This window comes from Bos javanicus, chromosome 10 (assembly GCF_032452875.1).
Source record: "Bos javanicus breed banteng chromosome 10, ARS-OSU_banteng_1.0, whole genome shotgun sequence".
Lineage (NCBI taxonomy): Eukaryota > Metazoa > Chordata > Mammalia > Artiodactyla > Bovidae > Bos > Bos javanicus.
In genome coordinates, this window is record NC_083877.1 from 101509758 (window position 1) to 101534085 (window position 24328).

At 49.4% G+C, this 24328-nt stretch overlaps 1 long non-coding RNA gene across 1 annotated transcript; it reads right to left on the reverse strand.

Moving 5' to 3' along the window:
* Nucleotides 1-3165: 3165 nt before the first annotated feature.
* Nucleotides 3166-22361, reverse strand: LOC133255097 (uncharacterized). The gene is made up of 4 exons (XR_009738878.1): nt 20885-22361; nt 19120-20562; nt 15036-15237; nt 3166-10273 (listed from the first exon to the last, which is right to left on the reverse strand). It is a non-coding gene; the product is annotated as an uncharacterized LOC133255097 (long non-coding RNA).
* Between the last annotated feature and the right edge of the window lie 1967 nt (nt 22362-24328).

A 24328-nucleotide genomic window follows, 5' to 3' on the forward strand; every position in this document is an offset into this window, starting at 1 on the left:
TTTTTTCTTTAGTCTCTTGAAAGTTCTGTGTCATTGCCAGGAGGAGCATCCGTGTAGAACATGGCCCCAGCGAGGAAACTCACAGGGAGGAGAGGCTCCCGTGATCACAGAAGACTGAGATGCCCAGTGGGGAACCCAGAGAAGCTGTTGGCAAGGTGACAGAAGCAGCAGACGGGCTCGGTGGGAGTCCAGACGGAGCCCCAGCAAGCCACCTCCCCGACGGACCCACAACCACAGGGCCCAGCCTCCTCAGCCAGCTTGACCAACTCACACAGGCTTCTCAAACCCACAGGAACTTCGCATGTGCCAATAGAAAGGGAAGCTCTTCATCTGGGGTGAAGGGTCCACTTCAAAAGGAAGAACACAGGCAGGAAGGACAGACCTGTTAATGCCTCAGAAAAAATGGGCCTGACGACAAGGCGCTGCACGCACCATGAGTACCCACAAGGCCGGGCTGCCCTCGGTTACTCAGGCAACCTGAGGCCAAACCACACGAAACACCAGGAGGAAGCCTGTGCACGAGACGAGGGGGCCGCTGTGGGTCAGCTCACACCAATAAACCTTCACTAGAGATGTCTTCAGGGCTTCCCCGATGTCTCAGACAGTGAAGAATCCGCCTTCAATGCAGGAGACCTGCGTTCGATCCCTGGATTGGGAAGATCCCCTGGAGGAGGGCATGGGAACCCACTCCATTCTGGCCTGGAGAATCCCCATGGACAGAGGAGCCTGGCGGGCTACAGCCCATGGGGTCACAGAGTCAGACAGGACTGAGCAACTAAGCACGGCACACAGAGATCTCTGCAAGAAAACTAGAGATACCAAGGGAACATTTCATGCAAAGATGGGCTCGATAAAGGACAGAAATGGTATAGGCCTATCAGAAGCAGAAGATATTAAGAAGAGGTGGCAAGAATACACAGAAGAACTGTACAAAAAAGATTTTCACAACCCAGATAATCACGATGGTGTGATTACTCACCTAGAGCCAGACATCCTGGAATGCGAAGTCAAGTGGGCCTTAGGAAGCATCACTACAAACAAAGTGAGTGGAGGTGATGGAATTCCAGTTGAGCTATTTCAAAGCCTAAAAGATGATGCTGTGAAAGTGTTGCACTCAATATGCCAGCAAATTTGGAAAACTCAGCAGTGGCCAGAGGACTGGAAAAGGTCAGTTTTCATTCCAATCCCAAAGAAAGGCAACGCCAAATAATGCTCAAACTACTGTACAATTGCACTCATCTCACATGCTAGCAAAATAATGTTCAAAATTCTCCAAGCCAGGCTTAAATAGTACATGAACCGAGAACTTCCAGATGTTCAAGCTGGATTTAGAAAAGGCAGAGGAACCAGAGATTAAATTGCCAACATCCACTGGATCATCAAAAAAGCAAGAGAGTTCCAGAAAAGCATCTTCTAGGGCTTCATTGACTATGTGCTAAAGCCTTTGACTGTGTGGATCACAACAAACTGTGGAAAATTCTTCAAGAGATGGGAATATGGGACAATCTTACTGGCCTCCTGAGAAATCTGTATGCAGGTGAAGAAGCAAAGTTAGAACCAGACATGGAACAACAGACTGGTTCCAAATAGGAAAAGGAGTACATCAAGGCTGTATATTGTCACCCTACTTATTTAACTTATGCCGAGTACATCATGAGAAACGCTGGGCTGGATGAAGCACAAGCTGGAATCAAGATTGCTGGCAGAAATATCAATAACCTCAGATATGCAGATGACACCACCCTTATGACAGAAAGCAAAGAGGAACTAAAGAGCCTCTTGATGAAGGTGAAAGAGGAGAGTGAAAAAGTTGGCTTAAAACTCAACATTCAGAAAACGAAGATCTGGTCCCATCTGGTCCCATCACTTCATGGCAACTAGATGGGGAAACAGTGGAAACAGTGTCAGACTTTATTTTTTGGGCTCCAAAATCACTGCAGATGGTGATTGCAGCCATGAAATTAAAAGACGCTTGCTCCTTGGAAGGAAAGTTATGACCAACCTAGATAGCATATTCAAAAGCAGAGACATTACTTTGCCAACAAAGGTCCGTCTAGTCAAGGCTATGGTTTTTCCAGTGGTCATGTATAGATGTGAGAGTTGGACTATAAAGAAAGCTGAGCATCGAAGAATTGATGCTTTTGAACTGTGGTGTTGGAGAAGACTCTTGAGAGTCTCTTGGACTGCAAGGAGATCAAACCAATCAATCCTAAAGGAAATCAGTCCTGAATATTCATTGGAAGGACTGATGCTGAAGCTCAAGCTTCAATACTCTGGCTACCTGATGCAAAGATCCAACTCACACAAGAGACTTCATGCTCTAGTTTTAAAAATTTTATTCCTGTCTCAAAAACATAACCTCCGTTTTCTAGAATTTTCCTCATTCTGTTCTGGCATCTCTTAGCTGGTGAATCTTCCCTCAGTCCTTTGGTCACCTCCAATTAGAACAGGTGCCCCTTCGAAGCCACTGCCTCCTTGGGCACAGGGCTGGTCCCCAGTCACTGTCTGGCATACAAGCATCCACCTGGCCTGGCCACCTCCCACCCCACCGTCCGCCGCTTTTCTTAAGGCTGTGCTCTGCTACATTCAGGCTCTCAGTTTCCCAGCTAGGGACTGAACCCATGCCCCCTGCATTGGGAGTGTAACGTCTTAACCACTGGGCTGCCAGGGAAGTCTCGTGACCCGTTTCTTTTCCCCAGTCCTGTTCCCTGCTTACAACCTTTCCTGACCCAGGTTCGATCCCTGGGTGGGGAAGATCCCCTGGAGGTGGGCAGGGCAACCTACTCCAGTGTTCTTGCCCGGAGAATCCCATGGACAGGGGCGCCTGGCAGGCTACAGTCCAGGGGGTCACAGAGAGTCAGACACAACTGAGCGACTGAGCAGAATACGAACCCTTACACCGGACGCTCAGGGTGGCCTCTCTGATCGTCACACTGTCTTCAACCTCCTCCTTGATTTGAACCAGCCATTTGATGAGGCCTGTATCAGCCCCTCCTGGAGTTCCTTACCCGGGACAGGTCTGCACCATGCGGGCCCTGCTTCCTTCAGCTGAGAAGAGCAAGGCAGTTCAGGAAATTTTGCTTTTGAGAGTCAAGAAGGAAATCTTATTTTATATCAATTCTTTTTAAAATATATATCTATTATAAATGTGTCTTTTGGCTGCTCTGGGTCTTCGTTGCTGACAGGGGCGTGCTCTCACTGGGGACCACAGGGGCGACTCTCTGGTTACCGGACTTCTCGTGGCAGGAGCTTCTCTTTTCGCAGAGCACAGGCTCTCGGGCATGAAGCCGTCAGCGGCCATGGCTCACAGGCTCCAAAGCGCAGGCTCGTGTGTCGTGGCTCACGGGCTTAGTTGCCCCACCACGTGCAGGACCTTCCCAACCGAGAGACGGAACCAGCGTACCATACATTGCAAGGCAGACTCTTACTCACTGGACCACCAGGAAGCCCTGCATCAACTCTTGTAAATAACGTTTGTAAGACCTGGTGGATTTCTTGCCTGATCCCGTCCTCAGTAAAGCGGGATGGTATGTATCTTAGAGTCGTCACTCCAAACATTCAGTTCAGTTCAGTTCAGTCGCTGAGTTGTGTCCAATTCTTTGCGACCCCATGGACTGCAGCACGCCAGGCCTCCCTGCCCATCACCAACTCCCGGAGCTTGCTCAAACTCGTGTCCATCGAGTCAGTGATGCCCTCCAACCGTCTCAGCCTCCGTCGTCCCTTCTCCTCCCGCCCTCAATCCCTCCCAGCATCAGGGTCTTTTCAAATGAAGGTTGTACAGTTACAGTTCCTCCGATAAGATGGCTCACCACGAACAGGACCAGACCCTGGAGCCCTGGCTTGAGTCTCCTCTCTTGTCATTCAGTGTTCTCTGGTCAGAGACAAGCGCTGTAAAAACAAGGAAGCCACAGGACCCAGGTGTTGCGAGCTCTGAGGAGCAGAAGAGCTATTAGACTTTCTGTGCCATAACCACCAAAGTGGTCCTGAAAGCAACGCAGCCCCTGGAAAGTGGCGAGTATTTTGGTGAGTAAATCCCTGCCCAGAAGTGCCCAGGAAATTCATTTTAAAGGCTCTGCTTTAGGGTTATCTGAAGAGCCTGGACGAAGAGACCCAGCATAGACTGCAGTGAACGGAGGTAAAAGGTTCCTAGAAAGTCATAACTCTTTCATCTCCAGCTCGGGTGACTTGTGGATATACTGTGGTCAGCCGCACCCTAGACCCACTCAGGGCCCTGCACAGCCCGCCTGGTGACCTCCAGACCCTGCGAGAAGGTGGGAACAGCCTGGGAGGGTGACCGAGGGAAGATTCAGGGATACGGCCCACCCTCAGTCTCCGAGACGGGCGAGTCACTTTGGCCCCAGTTAGGAGAAGTGGTGAATTCCCCCAACCAAGTGTCAGAGTTGTGATGCAGAGGTGGACAGCAGCCCTGGATACTTGGGGAACTAACCACATCATTTCCACTTATCTCTTCTGGGAGAGCAGCTTACTGCTACACGTCTGCTCCCAAGAGATCAGTCCCCCAAATGCCCCCACCTGGACTGCAGGAGACAGGGTCAAAAGACGCTGCTGCCCCAGCAGCTGGGGGTGACGTCGGCAGAGAAGCCGGGACGGCAGAGGCCTGCTGCGCTGACCTGCCGCCCCTTCCCTTGCAGACACTGAAAGCAGCATTGACAGTCTGAGACCTCTTGATGCGCCCGCTCACCTTAAGCTCGTCTTAGTAACTGCGGTTTTAGATGGTCAGCTTTTATCCTGATCTTTAGCCTGCATCTTACATTTAATTTTTAAGCTTCATAATGAATATGAATGAACGCACTTACGTAAGGATTCACGTAGTGTCTATGTCTTTTCGTGTGGCTTTTATCACAGCGATCGCAAACTCCTCTAGGAGGATCATCTGCATAAATATTGCCTCTAGCATTTATATTGGGAAATACTCGATTACTTTCTGCTTATGGTTAATTCAGGGAACCCATTCATTCTTAAAATGTAAACTCTGCAATTGAATCAAATGACTCAGGTCTTCGCCTCCAGCCAGGCTGCCCGGCCTTTCCTTACAGCCCCAGACAGGTGTCCAGGTATCCCGAGCACACCTCACTCACCTGTCCCGTTGTCTGAAAATGTGTTTCCTTCTTTCCCAGATCCTCCCTACTGACTCTGACCAATTACACTGCAAACATTCCTGTATTCTTTGGGGATCCCGCATCACCCACTGGAATCCATGAACCAGCCCTCCAAGATCACACATCACACTTGGTACGTGTGTGAATATTTTTCTGGGAATCACCCATGGTTTTTGTTATATTCTCAAAGGGTCCATGACCCTTTGACTCATAAAGGTGGAAATGGCCTGTCATTTCCATCAATACTCTCATTAAGTTATACTTGCAACAGTCAGGCAGCCTCTGGGCTGACCTCCTGACTTCACTGTCCTTCTGGTCGATTCTGCTCACAAATGCCACTCCACTGACCATCAGGGGAATACGAGGGTCACCGTCCTTAATTCTCTCCTATCCCCCAGCCCACAGGAGCCACTCAGTGGTTCCACCACACCCCTTTTATTCCTAATTAGCCGCTTCCCTACCTAGAACTCATCCCCTGTCTCTCCCCACAGCCATCCCCACCCCACAGTTCAAGGACCAGCCAAAGACACAACATCCCAGACCAAGGCCAGCCCAGAGGTGGAGTTTAGTTTCAGATGACAGGAGACCCGAGTGGGGATGTGGGCCCTGGGGTCTACAGGACTGGAAACGTCTGCATGGAGTTGAAAACCTTGAAAAAGGATGAGCTCTCCAAGGTTTCAACCTTGAGAATGAAAGAGCTCTCCAAGGTAAACAAAAGCGAAAATAGTCAAGTGTTTATGCTGAGTGTCTACAGCACTTAGGTGCCGGACCCAGGGCTCTGCAGAGAGCCCACTTGAACAGGTACAGAACAAATGTGGAATGCTACGTTTGACACAAAACATCTGATGGGGGTGGGAGCTTCATAAGGTTAAAATTCGCCTGCAAAATATTGTGAACAAAGTACTTTGCAAAAAATAGGTGAATTATTTCCCTAGTCTTTGCCTCAAAAATTGTAATTTAGAAAAGCACTGGCGTTGAAAGTGGTTTAAAGCGGCGAACAGAAAGTCAAATGACATCCTTAATAGGTGCCTATTAAATATACATCTTTCTATTAACATTTTTCAGGGATATGATGACAAAGTCAATCTAGGGTAGAGAGAGGGAGAGTACACTCTGCGTTAATGATCAGTAACTCAGTAACGCAGGCGTTTCCTTAATTACTGTAACCTACGCAACTCACCCGAGGCGTAATTATTTAGGAAAGAATTCACGTCTTCCTAGCAACACATTCTAAACCATTCCTGTCGGTCTCTAAGGAGAAACTGTGTCCGCAGTTAGGTTAGGCGTCTAACGTTGTGAGTCAGTATTAATATTAAACTAGGGCCGCAGAGAGAACAAAAACCGGCGGTGGTGCGCAGCGGAAGAACCACGCTGCTCCTGAGGCGGGCACCGCGCGGCCCAACTAGGAGCCACCCGACGGCGGAGCGGGCGGGAAGCCGGCTTGCGGCAGGCAGGCCCGTGCTCCTGGAGGCCCTGCGCCACTCGGCGTCCCACCTGGCAGAGGACGGGGGCGGAGTCAGGGCTGCGCGGGTCTGGCCAGCTGCAGCCGAGCGGTCCCAGCCTTAGGCACAGAGCTTCGCGAGCCTGGCTTCTCCCTGGTCCCCACCAACTTGACAGCGGTTTCGGAATTCACCGCCTCCCCCCGCCCGCCCCCAGGGCTTCTCTGAGCTCTTTGAAGCCCCTGATTTTCATTTATTTATTTTTTTAAACGTATTTAGTATTGACTTGGCGGCTCTGGGTCTTGGTTGCTGTGCGCAGGCTTCCCCTAGTTGCAGTTCCCGGGCGTCTCACTGCGGCGTCTCCTCCTGCTGTGGAGCGCCGGCTCTAGCAGCACAGGCTCCAGCAGTCGTGGCTCGGGGCTCAGGAGGTGGGATCCCCGGGCTCCAAGAGCGCAGGGTCACTGGCTGTGAGTCACAGGCGCGGGTGCTCTGTGGCAGGTGGGATCTTCCCAGACCGGGGATCAAACTCACGTCCTCTGCGTTGGCAGGCAGAGTCTCATCCACTGCACCACCAGGGAAGTTCGAGCTCTTTATTTTTATTTATTTATTTTTTTTAACAAACATCTCTGTGTTTGGCTGCGCCAGGTCTTACTTGAGGCAAGCGGGACCTTTCAGCTGTGGCATGTGAACTCTTAGTTGTGACAGGCGAGGTCTAGTTCCTTGAGGAGAGAGGGAACCTGGGCCCCCAGCACTGGCAGCACAGGCCCTTAGCCTCTGGACCATCGGGAAGTCCCAGGAGTCCTTGAAACACCCTCAGCCCCAAAGCTGGCTTCCCACGGCAGCCCATCAGTGTTCAGACCACACCGCCCAACTCTGCCCCAAATCTAGAGAAATTCCAAGTAGGAGCCCTCAGCCATCACAGCTCTTCTCTTTGTACACGTGACAAAACAGACGCCTGGAAGATCCAAGAGCCGGGCCTGCAGCCTGATCTACCCCCAGTCCAGAGGACGAGTGCGGAATCCCCGTGCGACAGTAACTGGGGGAGCTGGCTGCTCGGGAAGTGAGAGTTCGGTGCCTCAGGACTCCTGAGCACCTGGACGTTTGAGGATGATCAGAAAAGCCCGGTTCCAAACGACTGGAAGTTTTCCTTTCACAAAGTCACCTCCTGCCTTTGCCAAACCTTTCCATTCCTTTCCTCTGGAAACAGTCTTGGATGTTCCTTGCCTCATCACCCAGATGTGGACACAGGGACTCCTGTCTACTAGACTCCCTTGAAAATGCAGTGAGCGCCGGCAAAGGGTGGGAGGAGGAGGCCAGCGCTATAGCAGTTTTTGATGCTGTTCTAGAGCAAGGCCCACGGCACAGAAAGCCAAACTCTGACAGCACGTGTTTGCCGCAACATCAGCATTTATTTGCAGCAAGGGCTTCTGTGGTGGCTCAGTCAGTAAAGAATCCGCCTGCAAGGTAGGAGATCCAGGTTTGATCCCTGGGTCAGGAAGATCCCCTGGATAAGGAAATATCAACCCACTCCAGTATTCTTGTCTGGGAAATCCCATGGACAGAGGAGTCTGGTGGGCTACAGTCCAGGGGGTCACAAAGAGTCGGACACGACTGAGCGACTAAACCACCACCAAGCAAGGGAGTAGGAAATCAGTCTCAGATCCACTCCATCTTGGTCTCTGAGTTAGGACTATTTTCAAGGGGAAGAACAAAGAACCTGGAATTAATCATCTTCTTGTGACATTTCTGTGACATTTCCTAATCTTCGTTTCGAGAGTCAGGATGTCCCTGTTTGCGATTCTCTGGCCAGATGATCCATGGCTCAGGCATCCGTGAGCTCATCTTGCCCTAAGCCTTTCTGTAAGCGATGATCTGTATAACAGCAATCTTACTATGTTAGTATGAGCGGCCACAGCGATCTTCATCATCTGACTGACGAAGTGTTCAGTGGGCAAAGGACTGAGGTCAGAGGGGACAGACACGGGACTGAGGTTTTGAATGGAGAGGTTAATCATAAACTCCGTAAGGGAGCTCAGTGTTATGGGACTCGGTTTCCCTGTCAGTGACCAAGTCCTTGACCTGAAAGCTGCCTGGGGTGCCGTGTCTTCATGAAGGGCTTTGGCTGGCTCGCAAAAGCCCGGCAGCTCATAGGCTGTGGAGAGTCCCCATCCTGCCTTGTTTCCACCAATTAGAGCTCCCGCAGCCCTCTCCTCTCTCCTCATTGGTTCAGACAGATGGCCCAGGTCATCAGCAACTGAAGCCGAGACACGGGCTGAGCTGACTCACTGAGGAACAGTTATTCCTTCCAGAGAAGACTCGCCATTCATTTAGACATTGGAGCAATTATTTGCTGGCTGACAGTTGTGATTACATTTTACTGCAGGTAGGAAACCGTTCCAGAAGCCAAGCTAATAGAATTACTGGTTTCTGAAGGGCTTTTGGAACAAGTAATTTTCAAATAGTCAGCACAGCATGTTCAGTGAACTTTCCACCCAGGATAAATTCCTGCCTCTGTGGCTTCTCACGGCAGGCAAGATGTGGGCTCCTGGATGGGACCCTTTGGAACAGCAGGAGTAAGTTTCTTCCAGGACCATTTGTTTGAAAATGGAACTTGAGCAAATCATACTTAGAGACATTTTATGTTTATGTTTAGTCGCTAAGTCGTGGCTGACTCTTTGCGACCCCATAAACTGTAGCCTACCAGGCTCCTCTGTCCATGGGATTTTTTCCAGGCAAGAGTACTGCAGTGGGTTGCCATTCCCTTCTCCAGGGCATATTCCCAACCCAGGGATCAAACCCATGTCTCTTTCGTCTCCTGCATTGGCAGCTGCTGCTGCTGCTAAGTCACTTCAGTCGTGTCCGACTCTGTGTGACCCCATAGACGGCAGCCCACCAGACTCCCCCGTCCCTGGGGTTCTCCAGGCAAGAACACTGGAGTGGGTTGCCATTTCCTTCTCCAATGCATGAAAGTGAAAAGTGAAAGTGAAGTCGCTCAGTCGTGTCGGACTCTTGGCAACCCCATGGACTGCAGCCCACCAGGCTCCTCTGTCCATGGGATTTTCCAGGCGAGAGGACTGGAGTGGGGTGCCATTGCCTTTAACCTTAGTGCTGCCTAAGAAGCCCTGATACTTCATGTTGTTGTTCAGGAGCTAAGTTGTATCCAACTCTTTTCGATCGCATGGACTGCAGCACGCCAGGCTTTCCTGTCCTTCACTATCTCCTAGAGCTTGCTCAAACTCGTGTCCACTGAGTCTATGATGCCATTCAACCATCTCATCCTCTGTCATTCCCTTCTCCTCCTGCCTTCAGTCTTTCCCAGCATCAGGGTCTTTTCCAGTGAGTTGACTCTTTGCATCAGGTGGCCAAAGAATTGGTGTGTCAGCCTTGCATCAGGCCTTCCAATGAATATCCATGACTGATCTCCTTTAGGATTGACTGGTTTGATCTCCTTGTAGTCCAAGGGACTCTCAATCGTCTTCTCCAGCACAATTTGAAAGCATCAGTTCTTCAGCGCTCAGCCCTCTTCATGGTCCAATTTTCACATTCATACATGACTACTGGAAAAACCACAGGTTTGACTATATGGACCTTTGTCAGCAAAGTGTTCTCTCTGCATTTTAATACGCTGTCTAGGTTTGTCATAGCTTTCCTTCTGAGGAACAAGCATCTTTTAATTTCATGGCTGCAGTCACCGTCTACAGTGATTTTGGAGACCTAGAAAATAAAATCAGCCGGCACTAAATCATTCTTCTAATTTTTAATTACTCTGGGAGTTGGCATTAAATTATATCAACCAACTAGCCAAGTTTTGTAGCAATAGCAGAGTACATGATTTTCCCTGGTGTGGTATCCCATGGTAACTTCTCCCTCCATGCTACCCATTTCTGAAGGGAAGTTAAGGGAAAAATAAACCCAGAGGGCCTTTTAGTCAAGGTTTCTAACAAGAGTGCCACCAACTGCAGACAGTGATTTTGCACCAAGGTCCTCTATTGATAAGAAAATTCCCTTAGAATGCTTGGCAGCACTGGACCCTATCAGCTGATCTGACATGTAACCGAGTTTAAAAAGCACATCCGTGGTCTGATGGGACAACAGTTTCTTTTACTGAGATGACATTCAAGGTATTTTTTGCTGCTGTTGTTGTTGTGACTTAAACATCGCCACTTCCTGATTTGCTGTCCACTGACTAGCTGAGCTCTGGTTCTGAGTGGCCGTGGCTGTTCTCCGTGCGCCCACAAATCAGGTTGTGCTGGCACCTGCCCAGGAGAAGGAGCAAAACGCAAAACTATATGGCTTGGGAGAAGACTGAAGTCTAGTATCACAAGGAGAGACAGTTCTACTTTTAAGTAGATGAGAACACTGAGTTGTTGAGAATCAAGAGAGGATAAACTATATAGACATTCATCTGGAGGCCTTTTTCAGCTTTATTAGAAGATAATTGGACTTCCCTGATGGTCCAGTGGTTAAGAATATATCTGCCAATGCAAAGGACACAGGTTCGATCCCTGGACTGGGAATATCCCACGGGCCACAGGGGAGCTAAGCCCGGGTGCCACAGCTACTGAGCCTGGGCGCCATAGAGCCCACGCTTCCACAGAGAGAAGCCCCTGCAACGAGAAGCCCCCGCTAGAGAGGAGCCCCTGCTCACCACAACTAGAGAAAGCCCGCTTGCAGCAACAAAGTCCCAACCCAGCCAAAATCAATAAAATAAATACAAAAGATAATTGACATATAATATGTATAAGTTTAAGGTGTATAATATGAGAATGTGAAGTGAAGTGAAGTTGCTCAGTCGTGTCCAACTCTTTGCAGCCCCATGGACTGTAGCCTACCAGGGTCCTCTGTCCATGGCATTTTCCAGGCAAGAGTACTGATACAATTCATATTGCAAAACAGTTGCCACAGTAAGGTTAATCATCTCACGTAATTACCATTTGTGTGTGTGTGCGCGTGTTTATGGTAAGGACATTTAAGACCTCCCTCTTCAGTCAATTCAGTGCAGTTCAGTCACTCAGTCGTGTCCGACTCTTTGCGACCCCATGAACTGAAGCACGCCAGGCCTCCCTGTCCATCACCAACTCCTGGAGTTCACTCAAACTCACGTCCATCGAGTCCGTGATGCCATCCACCCATCTCATCCTCTGTCGTCCCCTTCTCCTCCTGCCCCCAATCCCTCCCAGCATCAGGGTCTTTTCCAATGAGTCAACTTTTCACATGAGGTGGCCAAAGTACTGGAGTTTCAGCTTTAGCATCATTCCTTCCAAAGAACACCCAGGACTGATCTCCTTTAGAATGGACTGGTTGGATCTCCTTGCAGTCCAAGGGACTCTCAAATGTCTTCTCCAACACCACAGTTCAAAAGCATCAATTCTTCAAAAGCATCAATTCTTCAGTACTCAGCTTTCTTCACAGTTCAACTCTCATAGCCATGCATGACCACTGGAAAAATCATAGCCTTGACTAGATGGATCTTTGTTGGCAAAGTAACGTCTCTGCTTTTCAATATGCTATCTAGATTGGTCATAACTTTCCTTCCAAGGAGTAAGCATCTTTTAATTTCATAGCTGCAGTCAGCTTCTGCAGTGATTTTGGAGCCCCAAAAAATAAAGTCTGACACTGTTTCCACTGTTTCCCCATCTATTTCCCATGAAGTGATGGGACCAGATGCCATGATCTTCGTTTTCTGAATGTTGAGCTTTAAGCCAACTTTTTCACTCTCCTCTTTCACTTTCATCAAGAGGCTTTTTAGTTCCTCTTCACTTTCTGCCATAAGGGTGGTGTCATCTGCATATCTGAGGTTATTGGTATTTCTCCCGGCAATCTTGATTCCAGCTTGTGCTTCTTCCAGCCCAGCGTTTCTCATGATGTACTCTGCATAGAAGTTAAATAAGCAGGGTGACAATATACAGCCTTGATGTACTCCTTTTCCTATTTGGAACCAGTCTGTTGTTCCATGTCCAGTTCTAACTGTTGCTTCCTGACCTGCATATAGGTTTCTCAAGAGGCAGGTCAGGTGGTCTGGTATTCCCATCTCTTGAAGAATTTTCCACAGTTTATTGTGATCCACACAGTCAAAGGCTTTGGCATAGTCAATAAAGCAGAAATAGATGTTTTTCTGGAACTCTCTTGCTTTTTCAATGATCCAGCGGATGTTGGCAATTTGATCTCTGGTTCCTCTGCCTTTTCTAAAACCAGCTTGAACATCTGGAAGTTCACGGTTCACATATTGCTGAAGCCTGGCTTGGAGAATTTTGAGCATTACTTTACTAGCGTGTGAGATGAGTGCAATTGTGCAGTAGTTTGAGCATTCTTTGGCATTGCCTTTCTTTGGGATTGGAATGAAAACTGACCTTTTCCAGTCCTGTGGCCACTGCTGAGTTTTCCAAATTTGCTGGCATATTGAGTGCAGCACTTTCACAGCATCATCTTTCAGGATTTGAAAGAGCTCAACTGGAATTCCATCACCTCCACTAGCTTTGTTCGTAGTGATGCTAAGGCCCACTAGACTTTGAATTCCAGGATGTCTGGCTCTAGGTGAGTGATCACACCATTGTGATTATCTTCGTCGTGAAGATCTTTTTTGTACAGTTCTTCTGTGTATTCTTGCCACCTCTTCTTAATATCTTCTGCTTCTGTTAGGTCCATACCATTTCTGTCCTTTATCGAGCCCATCTTTGCATGAAATGTTTCCTTGGTATCTCTAATTTTCTTGGAGAGATCTCGAGTCTTTCCCATTCTGTTGTTTTCCTCTATTTCTTTGCATTGATCTCTGAGGAAGGCTTTCTTATCTCTTCTTGCTATTCTTTGGAACTCTGCATTCCGATGCTTATATCTTTCCTTTTCTCCTTTGCTTTTCGCTTCTCTTCTTTTCACAGCTATTTGTAAGGCCTCCTCAGACAGCCATTTTGCTTTTAGTAACTTAAAAGCAAACCTACCCTCTTAGTAACTTTCAAATATACAATGTGCGTGTGAGTCACTCAATCGTGTCCAACTCTTTGTGACCTCATCATCTGTCCATGGAATTCTCTGGGCAAGCATACTGGAGTGGGTTGCCATTCCCTTCTCCAGGGGACCTTCCCAATCCAGGGTGGAACCCAGGTCTTCTGCATCGTAGGCAGATTCTTTACCAGTTGAGCCGCCAGGGAAGCCTAGGAATACGGTGCTGCGCACCAGCCCGTAGTCCCCGTGCTGCACAGCAGTCCCTGGAGCTCATTCATATTTACGACTGGGAGGCTGCACCCTTCGATCAGCATCTTGCCCCCCACAACACCCCAGTTCCTGGCAGACACTGCTCTGCTCTGTTTCTTTGGGTTTGGCCTGTTCAGGTTCCATGTATAAGTGAAATCATTTCTTATTTGTCTTTCTCTGTGGAGACTATTTTTGGGACTTTTTGACATATGATCAATGCATAGAGACCTGTTAGGGATCCAGGAATTTTTTGCTATCAGTTTGGTTTATTGATACACAAGTTCATTAGAGCTTGGGATCCCCATAGAAGGAATTCTAAGCCCACACCAAACTTCCTTTGCAGCTCTCAGGAATCAAAAACCTTCATTTACCGTTAGAGAAGTTGAAAGGATGCTAAATAACTGTCTTCAAAGCCTGGAAAATGCTTAGCTAAAAATCATAACGAAGGTTTAAGAAAATGGTTATTACTAAATGTTACACAACACTGAGTATTACCATAACCCTTGCCAGTCACTCTGATGGGGGCGCCAAAGAAAGTCAAGCCGCTCAGTCGTGTCCGATTCTTTGCGATCCTATGGACTGCAGCCCACCAGGCTCCTCTGTCCTTGGGATTCTCCAGGAAAGAATACTGGAGTGGGTTGCCGTGCCCTCCTCTAGGGGATCTTCCCGACCTAGGGATCGAAGTCAGGTCTCCCGCATTGCAGGCAGATTCTTTACCGTCTGAGCCGCAGTCCACAAAGTGGCACTAGAGTCAGCCTCAGTCAAGGGCCCTCGCTCTAAATCATCAGGGGAGGAGAGTTTGCAAATTATGAGCATATGAGTCAAAGCAAATGTTTGGAATCAGACAGAACTGGGCTCAAATCCTACCGTACCACTTTCTGCCTGTGTACAATCCTGTCTACTTTGGCACATAGTAAATGCTCAACAAACTGTGACCAATACATTAATCACTCCAGTGAATCATGCTTCCTTCAATGACATACATTATTAACATTTCAAAGGGTGCACCCTTTGCCAGCCAAACCTCCTTTATGGGAGATCTAACACTCTGGGTGTTTAGGAAGAGTCTAAGGTACCCATGTGACTTATGCTATCACAATAGGTCAGTGTGGTCACTCGTCACAAAGTGTGGTCAGCGGGCCACTGCCCCAGGGTCACGGATAATGTATGTTTGTGCAACTGGTTTCTGGCGGGCAGAAGTCAGGCTGTGCTGGTCAGGACTGGCCAGACCATGGTGCAGAAACAGACAGAAACTAGACGGTCAGCGAGTCCACCTTGAAAGGCTTACCTCTGGCTCTGAGTGTCCTCTGGGGCATCTCATGCTCACCAGGGCTCAGGGACGCAGGGTGCTCCTCTCTGGTGGCTCCACCGTGGAGACGAAGCCTCTCGATGTTGACGTGGCAGGTGAAGCCCGTCAGGGTGACTCCTGGCACATCGACTCACCGTCTATCGGCCAGAACCTGTCGCAGGACTCCATCCACTGCCGAGAGCTGAGAAGAAAGGTGAGGAGGGTGGATATCAGGTGAACATGAAATGTCTCTGTCTTACTCACTGAATCTTCTCCAGGGTTAGGATCTAGGACACTATACTTTCGAACTCCCCGGATGACAGAATTCAAAGTTATAGGGCTGTGATTATCTACTGCTGGCAGTGTTCCTTTATGGGATAAGTAATTTGAAACAATGGAAATGAGAGAGTGGCTCTGTCAGTCTAATGATTAGAATGAGAGTCTGAGAGTCTAAGACATTAGGCTCCTTTCTAGCTCTTATGTAAGTGAAGCTCTTAGGCACAGTCGCCTCTCAAATCTTTTCTGGCCCAGCCTCTCCACTGCCTTCGAACTGTTGTATACTCAGCCAGGTTCTCACAAGCCTCAAAGTGTTCATTTTTACCAAGCCTGTCCCCATGTCCTGGGACATTACCGATACCCACCCTCCCAGGGAAATTCCAAGGCTTTGTGACTTGGGGGTCTTCCTGAACTTTTCCTTTTCCTCTTCCTTAACTATTCCTGTAAATAAAATTATTAAACACACACACACACAGACAGGAAAAGTTAAGGAAGTTATTATATTATTTTAAATATATTTTTAATTGTTATTTATTTTAAAATTATATTTATTTTTTATTTTTGGCTGTGCTGGGTCTTCACTGCTGCTCGGGCTTTTCTCTAGTTGCAGCGAGCAGGGGGCAGGGTGGGGAGCACACTCCAGCTGCGGTTTGCAGGCTTCCCTTTGCAGGGACCTCTCCCGTTGCAGAGCACAGGTGTCAGGGCGCACAGGCTTCAGCAGTTGCGGCAAAAGGCTCGGTTGTTGCGGCTCTGGGCTCAGTCATTGCGGTCCTGGGCTTGGTGCTCCGAGGGCCGAGGGATCTTCTCGGACCGGGGATCAAGCCCACGTCTCCTGCGTTGGAGGGTGGACTCTTCACCACTGAGCCACCAGCAAAGCCCTCTATTTATTTTTTAATATTCATTTATTTATTTGGCCGCACTGGGTCTCAGTCGAGGCCTACGCGATCTTTAATTGCAGCATGTGGAATCTAGTTCCCTGATCAGGGATTGAACCTGGGCTCCTACAATGGGAGTGCGGAGTTGAAGTCACTGGACCCCCGGGGATGTGCGCTTTGTCTGTTTTTCTGACGTCCCAAAGGCAGGGACCAGGACTGCGTGTCTCTCCTTCAGCATACACTGTGCTGTCCCCTCCCTTCCTCCATCCATGGGCCCCCTGCCCAGCTCCAGCTTCTCCTTCTCTGGCATTGCCCTCAGGGTGATGACCTCGCCTTCACCACATGCCCGTTTTCACTCTGTGGGACTCAGAAGACTCCTCTCAACCCCTCAGCCTTTTGGAGCCCACTACCCCACCGCTGTGCCCGAGGACTTCTCTCAGGGTCCCTGTCGCCGCTTCTCTTCATCTGGGGCACTGGGAGCCCCACAAGGGCGGAGAGCAGCCTGCCCCTCTCAGGACAGGTCCCCTCAGGACTGGTCCTCCCAGGACAGGTCTCCTCTCAGGACAGGTCTTCTCAGGACTGGTCCCCTCTCAGGACTGATCCCCTCTCAGGACTGGTCCCCTCTCAGGACAGGTCTCCTTCAGGACTGGGCCCCTCTCAGGAGAGGTCCCCTCTCAGGACTGGTCCTCTCTCAGACAGATCCCCTCTCAGGACAGATCCCCTCTCAGGACTGGTCCCCTCTCAGGACAGGTCCCCTCAGGACTGGTCCTCCCAGGACAGGTCTCCTCTCAGGACAGGTCTTCTCAGGACTGGTCCCCTCTCAGGACAGATCCCCTCAGGACTGGTCCTCTCAGGACAGGTCTCCTCTCAGGACTGGGGCCCCTCTCAGGAGAGGTCCCCTCTCAGGACAGGTCCCCTCTCAGGACAGGTCCCCTCAGGACTGGTCCTCTCTCAGGACTGATCCCTCTCAGGACAGATCTCAGGACTGGTCCTCTCAGGACAGGTCCCCCTCAGGACAGGTCCCCTCAGACTGGTCCTCTCAGGACGGGTCCCCTCTCAGGACTGGTCCCCTCTCAGGAGTGGTCCCCTCTCAGACTGTCCCCTCTCAGGACAGATCCCCTCTCAGGACTGATCCCCTCTCAGGACAGGTCTCCTCTCAGACTGGTTCCCTCTCAGGACTGGTCCCCTCAGGACAGGTCCCTCAGGATGTCCTCTCAGGACAGGTCTCCTCTCAGGACTGGGCCCCTCTCAGAGAGGTCTCAGGACTGGTCCTCTCTCAGGACTGATCCCCTCTCAGGACAGATCCCTCAGGACTGGTCCTCTCAGGACAGGTCTCCTCTCAGACGGGTCCTCTCAGGACCGATCGCCTCTCAGACAGGTCCCCTCAGACTGGTCCCCTCTCAGGACAGCTCCCCTCAGAGGACCGATCGCCTCTCAGGACAGATCCCCTCAGGACTGGTCCCCTCTCAGGACAGGTCCCCTCTCAGGACTGGGTCCCCTCTCAGGACTGGGTCCCCACTCAGGATAGGTCTCCTCTCAGGATAGGTCCCCTCTCAGGACTGGTCCCCTCTCAGGACAGGTCCCCTCTCAGGACTGATCCCCTCTCAGGACAGATCCCCTCAGGACTGGTCCCCTCTCAGGACAGGTCTCCTCTCAGGACTGGTCCCCTCTCAGGACAGGTCCCCTCTCAGGATAGTTCTCCTCTCAGGACAGGTCTCCTCTCAGGACTGGGTCCCCTCTCAGGACAGGTCCCCTCAGGACTGGTCCTCTCTCAGGACCGATCCCCTCTCAGGACAGATACCCTCAGGACTGGTCCTCCCAGGACAGGTCTCCTCTCAGGACAGGTCTTCTCAGGACTGGTCCCCTCTCAGGACAGATCCCCTCAGGACTGGTCCTCTCAGGACAGGTCTCCTCTCAGGACTGGGGCCCCTCTCAGGAGAGGTCCCCTCAGGACTGGTCCTCTCTCAGGACTGATCCCCTCTCAGGACAGATCCCCTCAGGACTGGTCCTCTCAGGACAGGTCTCCTCTCAGGACTGGGTCCCCTCTCAGGACAGCTCCCCTCTCAGGACAGCTCCCCTCAGAGGACCGATCGTCTCTCAGGACAGATCCCCTCAGGACTGGTCCCCTCTCAGGACAGGTCCCCTCTCAGGACTGATCCCCTCTCAGGACAGATCCCCTCAGGACTGGTCTCCTCTCAGTACAGGTCCCCTCTCAGGACAGGTTCCCCCTCAGGGCAGGTCCCCTCTCAGGACTGGTCCCCTCTCAGGACAGGTCCCCTCTCAGGACAGCTCCCCTCTCAGGACAGGTCCCCTCTCAGGACTGATCCCCTCTCAGGACAGGTCCCCTCTCAGGATAGGTCTCCTCTCAGGACTGATCCCCTCTCAGGACCGGTCTCCTCTCAGGACCGGTCCCCTGTCAGGACAGGTCCCCTCAGGACTGATCCCCTCTCTGGACAGGTCTCCTCTCAGGATAGGTCTCCTCTCAGGACTGATCCCCTCTCAGGACTGGTCCCCTCTCAGGACAGGTCCCCCCTCAGGACAGGTCCCCTCTCAGGACTGGGTCCTCTCAAGACTGATCCCCTCTCAGGAATGATCCCCATCAGGACAGGTCCCCTCTCAGGACTGATCCCCTCTCAGGACAGGTCCCCTCTCAGGACTGATCCCCTCTCAGGACAGGTCCCCTCTCAGGACTGATCCCCTCTCAGGATTGATCCCCTCTCAGGACAGGTTCCCTCTCAGGACCTATCCCCTCTCAGGCCTGGTCCTCTCAGGACTGGTCCTCAGGGTCTGACACCACACTCAGCACCCAGTGGGCGTGAAGGGACAGAGAACTGGGTGGAGTGGGGCGCCCCACGGGGTCTGGCACCTGGTAGGCACCACATAAAGTGTATAGAATGGAGTACATGGCTATCCAACAATCCTCTTCCACTTACGTGTCTCGAATATCCATGAAAGTCTTTCATCAAACCCCAAATAATAAACTAATTAAAACTGACTATTCATCTGCACGGAAACAGCACTTTTTCTTTGAGGATTTGATAAGCAAAACCATCTTCACTGGAAACCGTGTCCTGCAGCCATGATCCAAGATGAGAACAAGAGGTGGAACGAATCATCGTGTTCAGGGCATCTGAGGAGTACCCTTCTGCAAGGAGAGCTCCGTTTTAATTTGCAGACAAATAATTTTGAGTAAATCCAAGTAAATTAAAAGTAAATTGCATGAGTGAACTAATTCCCAGTTCAAGAAGGGCTAACAAATTAAAGTGATATGGTTTTTCTTAATTCACAATACAATCCATAAATATTTGGGGGAGTTAAAATAGTAGTGTTAATGTTTCTTACATTAATGAGCATCAACAACAGTATTTACCTACATATAATAAATAATGAGCAAGAAATATATTCACAATGTATTTCTAGGAGCATGTTTGTATTTCTAGGATCCATTTACATTATACAATCTGTCTCATGTCATAAATCGTAATACAATTTTGTTACAAAGGTTTTCTTTTGTCTAGGTATATTCTTTTCACATTTTTAAGGCAAGACTTATCACCTCTACTTACCAAAGATTTCCAAAAAATGACCCTCAAATAGGAGACTCTACAAGAGAGGGTAGTGTTCTAATAATGTAGAGATAAAAAAGCCTCTTGATGAAAGTGAAAGTGGAGAGTGAAAAAGTTGGCTTAAAGCTCAACATTCAGAAAACGAAGATCATGGCATCCGGTCCCATCACTTCATGGCAACTAGATAGGGAAACAGTGGAAACAGTGTCAGACTTTATTTTTGGGGGCTCCAAAATCACTGCAGAAGCTGACTGCAGCCATGAAATTAAAAGATGCTTACTCCTTGGAAGGAAAGTTTTGACCAACCTAGATAGCATATTCAAAAGCAGAGACATTACTTCGCCAACAAAGTTTCGTCTAGTCAAGGCTATGGTTTTTCCTGTGGTCATGTATGGATGTGAGAGTTGGACTGTGAAGAAAGCTGAGTGCCGAAGAATTGATGCTTTTGAACTGTGGTATTGGAGAAGACTATAGAGTCCCTTGGACTGCAAGGAGATCCAACCAGTCCATTCTGAAGGAGATTAGCCCTGGGATTCCTTTGGAAGGAATGATGCTGAAGCTGAAACTCCAGTACTTTGGCCACCTCATGCGAAGAGTTGACTCATTGGAAAAGACCCTGATACTGGGAGGGATTGGGGGCAGGAGGAGAAGGGGATGACAGAGGATGAGATGGCTGGATGGCATCACTGACTCGATGGACGTGAGTTTGAGTGAACTCCGGGAGTTGGTGATGGATAGGGAGGCCTGGCGTGCTTCAATTCATGGAGTTGCAAAGAGTCAGACACGACTGAGTGACTGAACTGAACTGAACTGAAAGAGAGGTTGATGAATTAGAAATAGTACATGGAAGATATTCAATTCTTTAAAACATAATTTTAATAATACATGAAATATTCAGAAGCTATAGACAATCGAGAATAATAAAATGAAAATCAGTCAGAATTACTCCCCAAACAGATAACTACTAGTTTTTTTTAATTTATCTGAAATTGCACACAATGTATGGTATAGAATAGAAATCAAATTTAATTTTTTTTTTTCCTAAATACAGTTTAGCCAGTTATCTCAACTTATACCATTGGGTAAAGCCTTAGAAGAAGTTAATTTACACACAAGCAAACCAAGACTGTACCTGTGTTAGCAGCTCTTCCTGGTCTTTTGCTTTTGCCGGTTCCAAACTGTCTCTGCTCTCTGCCTGAAGGAAATGCTCCAGCAGCGGGGGCCATGCTGCCCACCAGTCCCCAGCCCCCAGCCCCCACGCTGGCTCCTTCCTTGAGAAGCTGGGAGGATTAGTCCAGCCAGGATGCGGAGTTCCAGGCCAGCACCAGGTGAGGGAGCAAGTGGAGGAGAATGGGTGCTACGGACATCTCCCGAAAATCCGAATGCGTGTGCCCAGGATACGACGTCTTTGAATGTAACTGAAAGACTTCCGCATATGGACAAAAAGTAAGAGAAACCCTGACCACTGCGGTATTATCAATTACGGCAAAAACATCAGTAGGAGGCTGGTTACAGAATGATACATGTATATCATGGAACACTTTGCAGAGAGGGAGGGAGAGATGTCGGCAAAAACATATTAATGAAAACCAAGTCATAGAATGACATGTATTATTTGATCTTGCTCATGTAAAAAGAACCATCATAAATGTATATATATATGTAATACACATATATACACATTTATATATGTATTATATATAAGGTATAATATGATAAATATTTAACATATGTGTATATATACACATATGCATTCACGCTCCGTTGTTAAGTCAAGTCTGACTCTTTGTGACCCCATAGAGTGTAGCCCAACAGGCTCCACTGTCCATGGGATTCCCCAGGCAAGGATACTGGAAGTGGTTGCCATTTCCTCCTCCAGGGCACCTTCCTGACCCAGGGAGCAAACCCGTGTCTCTGGGGTCTCCTGCACTGGCACACAGATTCTTCATCACTGAGTCATCTTCCCATGTGGCTATATACATATATAAAGATATGTAAAATAAATATAATCAGACTTATATATGTACTATATAGTATACCTTTAGAACATTTAGGTATTTGTACCCAGAAACGATTTTGAGAAGATGTAAATCCCACTAAGGAAATCACAAATGGAGCTGATGAGGCGGGTGCTGGGAAGAGAGACAGCAGATACATTTTTCTCACATCTTGCTTTAAACACTTAATATGTTAGACAATCTCTTATAGTAAAAAGAAATACACAAAATGCTTATGCAATATTTTCAAAAGAGAAAAATAAAAGTATAAGCAAGGAAGACTTTCGCAGAAACCTGAAGCCCATTTACGCCAGTGTGAACCAGCATGATCCTGACATGCCTCCCAGTGCGGGTTCAGTCTTTACCAGCAGGTGAGGCCGAAGGCCGGCCCACAGGTTCACGCCCACGACGTGAAGCCTAATCCATGAAGTGCAGGATGGAGCACGGGAGACCAGGAAACACAGGAGCCCCAAGACCGCTTATGTTAAGGACCAAGTCAACTCAGAATCTCAAAAGATAGAAGGAGCCAGACATGGTGAATACAACAAAAAGAATCATCACCCTCATGGAGAGAACTAGGTGGATTTTGTTCTGGGTTGGGCATAATTAGACCATGGCATGGAAAAAAAAAAATATATATATATATATATATATATATATATATATATATATAACTTATTTTTTTTATTGCCTCAGAATAAAAATACAAAAGATGTGCCTTGAAGTGACTGAAAATCACAGTTTTATTTTTCAAAGTGGAAATGATTAGCTTCCCTGGTGGCTAAGATGGTAAAGAATCCGCCTGCAATGTGGGAGACCTGGGTTTGATCCCTGGGTCAGGAAGATCCCCTGGAGAAGGGAAGGGCTGTTCACTCCAGTACTCTTGCCTGGAGAATCCCATGGACAGAGGAGCCTGGTGGGCTACAGTCCACGGGGTCGCAGAGTTGGACACGACTGAGCGACTTTCACTTTTGCCACTGGGGTGTATCTTAGCAAACTGATTGACTAAAGACTTGGCCTTTGGGTCTTCCTATATTTATAGCAGGTGCCAGATTAGAGTCCATTAAACTGGAGCAGGAAACACCTGCCCTGGCCTGCAGCATCAGCCCAGTTCCCAGGGCCCTCTGAGAGAGAGAGGCATGGGGAAGCCCCCAGGAGAGAAGACGTGGGCGCCCCTCCGTCAGAGGTCATAAGGAGAGCACTTGGAGGACCCTGCTCCTCAGAGGCTGACTTCTGTCCATGAGGGGAACACACAGGAAATGGGAGTGGGGCGTACAAGCAGTGGGTGAACGCCGCTGCCGCAACCACCTTTTATAGGTCCTGTACCAGAAAATGTCACTGTACTTCCCACTTGCCACCCTCCCGTTGCCCAGGGCTGATAGGAGGGAAAAATGATTTGCATGGACACTTGTATGAAAACGTAGAGCCTGGCAGCCTGCTCTGCTTCTACACAGCAGGGGTGGGCTCCAGACACGAGAGTGGGCACAGCAGTGACGGCACGCTGGCCTCTCTAGTCGCGGCCCCTGGACTGAGCTGCCCCGCTGGCACGCGGGATCTCAGTTCTCCCCTCGAGGATCAAACCTGTGTCCCCCACATTGGAAGCTGGATTCTTAGCCACCGGACCACGGGGAAGTCCCAAAGTGCGGCAGTGTTTGTGCAGACCGCCTTCATCCCCTTCCTCCCACTCCTCAGACCCCTGCAGCCTGGCTCCCTCCATCTCACTGCCCCAGACCGTCTTTCCGGAAGGTCACCGATCACTTCCGCAATGCTGCCTCCATGGGACATCTTTGACTCTCTGGGCTCTGTTTGACCCTTCCCTCCCTCTTCCCCTGGCTTCTCTGAAGCCATGGGCTCCCTGGTTTTCCCCCTCTCTGGCTGCTCTGCCTTAATTTCCTTTGTGGGCTCTCTCCCATCATTGCCCTCAGCCCTCTTCTCGCCTCCCTGTTGGCTCTCTCGACCAGGGTGCACACCTTCAGTTATCACATACATGCCAGTGATTTGAATTTTCATCTTCAGCTGGGACCTTCCCTCTCAGCCCCACATCTATAAATGCTGATGATTCCAAGAGGGGCACTCTGGGCCTAACATACCCCAACTGATCTCACAATTTTGCCCCTAACCTGCTTCATTAGTGCATTTAGGCAAATGAGTCAGAAATCTAGGACTGAATCATCCTTGACCATCGCCTCCTCCATCATCCATCCGATTGATCATGGAGGCTCACGGATTTCACTTTCTGTGACCACTTCCCTCTTCACCCCTCCTCCTCTCACCGGCTGCACTGCAGAAGCTTCCTAACTGGTGCACCTGCGTCTGTTCCTGGGGCCACCGACGCACTCTGCACACTGCAGCCAGGGCGCCTCTCTCCAAGTGCAGATCTGATCGTGCCTCACTCCTCAATGCTCCAGTGGATCGTGTCTCACTCCTCCTCAGTGCTCCAGTGGATCATGTCTCACTCCTGCTCAAGTGCTCCGGTGGATCGTGTCTCACTCCTGCTCAAGTGCTTCAGTGGATCGTGTCTCACTCCTCCTCAGTGCTCCGGTGGATCGTGTCTCACTCCTCCTCAGTGCTCCGGTGGA